The sequence below is a fragment of the Pleurodeles waltl genome, chromosome 4_1, assembly GCF_031143425.1.
Source record: "Pleurodeles waltl isolate 20211129_DDA chromosome 4_1, aPleWal1.hap1.20221129, whole genome shotgun sequence".
NCBI lineage: Eukaryota > Metazoa > Chordata > Amphibia > Caudata > Salamandridae > Pleurodeles > Pleurodeles waltl.
In genome coordinates this window covers 527,458,277-527,464,276 of record NC_090442.1, presented here as the reverse complement: position 1 = coordinate 527,464,276, position 6,000 = coordinate 527,458,277, and positions in this window count along the sequence as shown.

Sequence of the window (6,000 nt, the reverse complement as noted above, 5' to 3'; positions counted from 1 at the left end):
CCTAGTTTTAAAAAGTTTCTGGGTTTTGTAGGTTTCCCTACATGACGGCCGCACCCAGGACCAAAAACATAGGTGGGCCCTCCCCCCCAAACACAGGTATTTTTGGAATATATCACTTTGATGTGTGCACATACGTCCGTGATGTGCCAAACACTAAAATTGTGAAAAGAAACACACTTAGGTTATGTGAAGAAGACCCCTCACCCACCAACCAAGTTGGTGGCATGCTTCATCATCGGGGTCCCACCTGAGGCACCTAGCGTGTCTCAAGTGTGCTGCGACGCCTGATTACAGCGGAGCAGGTTTTGTCATTTGTACCACACATACTGGTTGGATTTGGCACGAGGGTGAGTGATGGTTCAGTAGATCAAATTTTATTAACAAGAGATTTCACAAAAGTGAAATGCACTGGTAATAACTGAAAGGCCAAAAAACTGAACCAATGACTCACAGCTCGTGAGCTGTAAAGCCACGACAAGGCACCAACCGCTTTACAGTCCATTCACACACCTTTCATACATGACATGCACTAGACCATTCACGCCGCCAGCCACGGGCCCAGCACATTACAAGACTCGCATCCACAGACAGCGCCAGTCAAGGGCCCATCACTTTCATACGCCCACATGCCTGATACAGCAATCACACCAGCTGATGAGTGTGTGGACTGGCGTTTGGCCGGCACTGCCAGCCAAGCGCCACCCCACCCACACCACCAGCCAAGCGCCACCCCACACACACCGCCAGCCCAGCGCCACCCCACACACACCGCCAGCCCAGCGCCACCCCACACACACCGCCAGCCAAGCGCCACCCCACACACACCGCCAGCCAAGCGCCACCCCACACACACCGCCAGCCAAGCGCCACCACACCCACGCCGCCAGCCAAGCGCCACTTTACACATGCCATCCCCTTTTTTTTGTTTTTAAACAACAAAGAAACCACTAATCATAAATTAGTACAAAACTACAAACACAAAAGCTCTAACTGAATACATGACTAATGCCAACCGTGAAACCGAACATATAAAAATATAAAACACCAGTTTACGCTCACGGAATTTCCCAATAATTCTTCTGTGTGTGGTAGCTCCTGAAACAGCCACCCACACACAGCCCAGGCTTTGAAGGACAATCAGGGCAGTACATCCTAGTCTCCTTCCTGATACCTCTTCGAGCACAGACTCTACATCTCTTAGCAGGAAAGTTTTTTTTGGCCGTGGGAGGAATGTGCTCAGCAAAGTGACGATCTTTCAATCTAGCCACATCCTCCACCACTGCTTCTCTAGGAACTCTTGCCTGTTCCAGCACAACAAGGCTAGCTATGATAGACTCCTGAAATTTCACAAATGTCATCCTTGACTCTGGAGAACTATCCTTAAACACAACAAAAGCATTAAAAGTTGCCAAGTGGAACAAGTGAAGCGCTAATTTCTTATACCACACATAAGACTTACGAGCAGCAGTGTAAGGTTCTAACCTCTGATCTACTCTATCAACACCACCCATGTGCTTATTATAGTCTAAGATGCACACAGGTTTGCGCACTTCGGCAACCTGACCCCAAACAGCCACAGGTGAAGTACTCTCATCATGGATGGTGCTTAGCATGTATACATCCCTCTTGTCTACAAATTTCAGAGCTAGCAGCTCATCATTCCGCAAGGCACTGCACTGTCCCTTCTCAAGTTTTTTACAGACAAGCTCTTTTGGATAGCCTTTCCGATTAGAGCGGATTGTGCCACAAGCAACAGTGTCCACTCTGAACAACTCCTTGAACAACCGAACTCCAGTGTAGAAGTTATCTACATATAAATGGTGACCTTTGTTAAACAGTCGTCTACCAAGTTCCCACACAATTTTCTCACTAACTCCAAAAGTGGGAGGACAACCAGGGGGGTCAATATTGGAATCCCTACCAGTGTAGACCCGGAAATTATAAACATATCCTGTACTACTTTCTGACAGCATATACAATTTAATTCCATACCGTGCCCTCTTGCTAGGAATGTACTGCCTAAAAACCAAACGACCCTTGAACAGGACCAAAGACTCATCTACAGATATTTCTTTCCCTGGAACATAGATCTCTGAAAACCGATCTACCAAATGATCAAGGACAGGTCTAATCTTAAAAAGACGGTCAGAATCAGGATGATCTCGTGGCAAGGCTAAAGCATTATCTACAAAATGCAACATCCGAAGAAGAAGCTCATACCGGTTACGACTCATGATGGCAGGAAATATAGCAGTTGCCATCAAGGGACTAGTAGACCAATATGAAGACAGCGACGGCTTCCTTATCAGCCCCATCAAAAAAGTTAAACCCAAGAACTTTTTCAACTCTTCCAGATTTGTGGGAATCCACCGGCTAGCTCTAGAGTGTGGCCTAAGTCTGGCAGCGTTGTCCCTCAAAAACTGCTCTGCATACAAATTAGTCTGCTCAACAATCTCTTCCAAAAATATATCGTCCATAAACAACTCAAAAAAGTTGACGGGCAAAAAGTTTTCCGTATTAACTCGACACCCTGGAAAACCAGTAAACGCAGGCAACTGTGGCTGCTCCATGTTTGGTGCAACCCATGCGTCAGGTCTTCCAATGGGAAGCCTTTCAGCCGCTGGCTCCTGCACCATTGGCACATCACTGTCCTCCTCTAAAACAGGCCCTTCATCAGCACTGAGAGTGGCTTCATCATCAGATGATTCATCTCTGACAGAAAATTCACTTCCAGAATCCTGCACTTCCTCCTCTGCCTCAGATGCAGAGTCAGTCTCATATTCATGGTCAGAAGATGACTCAAAAAGCACACTAACAACCTGCTGAGCGGTCATCCTACGGCTGGCCATGATCCTTCCTACTAAAATTAACTGGACAAATACACCACCAACAACCAGCACTGTGTAAGATAAGTAACAAAGTATAGGTTTATCACTAAGAATTATAAACTCAAAAACTATACTGCTCACTTGCCTGAAAAAGCTTGACTCACCAGCAACTACTCTGCACAGCCACAGCAATCACCAACGATATCCCACTAAAAAGAGAAAAAAAAAAGCAAATTAGACATAAGACAACACAATAATCATTGTGCATAACTCTAAGGACAATTTCACACACAATCCTGCATTCAGTACACCACCTACAAACATGTCATTCATGCATTGCAACAATACTCACTTGGAGTAAATTTATTTACTTACCTAAAACATGCAACTACGCAAACCGCAGGACAACTACTGCCAAAACTGCAACAAGCCACAGCAAAGTCAGCAAAAGCTTAGAACTAAAACAAAAAGGAGAAAAACTGTTATTATCATAAAAGTAAATACTTCGCCAGTTGACAAACACTCCGCCACTAACCATTTTTTCATTTTCCCGAGTCTAGTCTTCTCTGCTTGGGGGAAGATGGGCCTAAAAAAAAAATAGGCCAATCTACCCCCAAGGGGAGGGGGCAGAAATCACCCAGATTACATTGCACCCTTTGGGGGGGGGCGACCCTTGCCCAAGGTGCCACACCCCCACACAAAGCACACACACACATACATAGTATCCCTGGCGCTATGGGGATTCTGCCCCCCTTGGGGACAGAAAGGCCTAAAAAATAGGCATATCTGCCCCCTAGGGGGGCAGAACTGCCCAAAAATACATGTGGGACCCTGGGGGCGACCCTTGCCCAAGGGGCCACCCCCCAACACAAAAAATAAAAATCAACAATAAAATCCCTGGTGTCTAGTGGCTTTCTGCCCCCCTTGGGGGCAGATCGGCCTAAAAATAGGGCCAATCTGCCCCCAAGGGGGGCAGAAACGACAATAAATACATTGCGCCCCTGGGGGGAGCGACCCTTGCCCAAGGGGCCACCCCCCAACACAAAGCACACATACATACATACTATTTCTGGCGCTATTGGGATTCTGCCCCCCTTGGGGGCAGAAAGGCCTAAAAAAAATAGGCCTCTCTGCCCCCAAGGGGGGCAGAACTGCCCAAAAATACATGAGGGCCCCTGGGGGCGACCCTTGCCCAAGGGGCCGCCCCCCAACACAAAAAATACACATCAACAATAAAATCCCTGGTGTCTAGTGGCTTTCTGCCCCCCTTGGGGGCAGATCGGCCTAAAAATAGGGCCAATCTGCCCCCAAGGGGGGCAGAAACGACAATAAATACATTGCGCCCCTGGGGGGAGCGACCCTTGCCCAAGGGGCCACCCCCCAACACAAAGCACACATACATACATACTATTTCTGGCGCTATTGGGATTCTGCCCCCCTTGGGGGCAGAAAGGCCTAAAAAAAATAGGCCTCTCTGCCCCCAAGGGGGGCAGAACTGCCCAAAAATACATGAGGGCCCCTGGGGGCGACCCTTGCCCAAGGGGCCGCCCCCCAACACAAAAAATACACATCAACAATAAAATCCCTGGTGTCTAGTGGCTTTCTGCCCCCCTTGGGGGCAGATCGGCCTAAAAATAGGGCTAATCTGCCCCCAAGGGGGGCAGAAACGACAATAAATACATTGCGCCCCTGGGGGGAGCGACCCTTGCCCAAGGGGCCACCCCCCAACACAAAGCACACATACATACATACTATTTCTGGCGCTATTGGGATTCTGCCCCCCTTGGGGGCAGAAAGGCCTAAAAAAATAGGCCTCTCTGCCCCCAAGGGGGGCAGAACTGCCCAAAAATACATGAGGGCCCCTGGGGGCGACCCTTGCCCAAGGGGCCGCCCCCCAACACAAAAAATACACATCAACAATAAAATCCCTGGTGTCTAGTGGCTTTCTGCCCCCCTTGGGGGCAGATCGGCCTAAAAATAGGGCCAATCTGCCCCCAGGGGGGGCAGAAACGACGTAAAATACATTTGCCCCCAAAGGGGAGCGACCCTTGCCAAAGGGGCCGCCCCCCAACACAAAAAATACAAATCAACAATAAAATCCCTGGTGTCTAGTGGCTTTCTGCCCCCCTTGGGGGCAGATCGGCCTAAAAATAGGGCCAATCTGCCCCCAGGGGGGGCAGAAACGACGTAAATTACATGTGCCCCCAAAGGGGAGCGACCCTTGCCCAAGGGGCCGCCCCCCAACACAAAAAATACACAGCAACAATAAAATCCCTGGTGTCTAGTGGCTTTCTGCCCCCCTTGGGGGCAGATCGGCCTAAAAATAGGGCCAATCTGCCCCCAGGGGGGGCAGAAACGACGTAAAAAGCATGTGCCCCCAAAGGGGAGCGACCCTTGCCCAAGGGGTCGCTCCCCTACACTAATATTCACTCACACACACACATACAGAAATCCCTGGTGTCTAGTGGGCATTCCTGCTGCCCGATCGCATCGCGATCGGGCAGCAGGAATGCTCAAAGAGACATCGAGGGAAAGGAAAACCCTTTCCTTTCCCTCGATGCCTCTCTGAGAGCACCCCCACCCCGCACGAAGGTGAAATACTCACCTTCTCCCTTGACGCGCTGGAAGCAAATGGCTTCCAGCGCGTCATTCCCCGTTTCCATGAAATCAGCGCGCGATCGCGCGCTGACGTCATGGGGGGGGGGCGGGGGGGGGGGTGGGCGTGAAAGGGGAAGGGATTCCCCTTTCAGCCCTGGCCTGGGGGTGTTGGGGGGCGGCCCTCGGGGGAAGCGCTAGCGCTTCCCCCGACTGCCAGTCCCTGGACGTAATGGTTACGTCCATGGCGCCACACGGGCGCTGCCATGGACGTAACCATTACGTCCGTGGCGGGGAAGGGGTTAAAGGTACTGGCAACATTATGGGTTGAGGAATCTTACGTGAGGTAGGATTCACATGAGAGAGCTCAGGGTCATGATGAGAGTCTGACTGACAAGTCTCTAAATCAACAGGGCACTCAAGTCTGTTAGGGACTGTCTCCAAGGCCAAGGTTCCAACCCTCCTGTTTTTCAGTCTTGATGGCAAGCTGAAAAATTGATTGCTCGACACGACAAAAACAGAGACACACTTTACTCTTCATCTTTCTTTCAACTAAATTACTACCTAGTCCAACTAC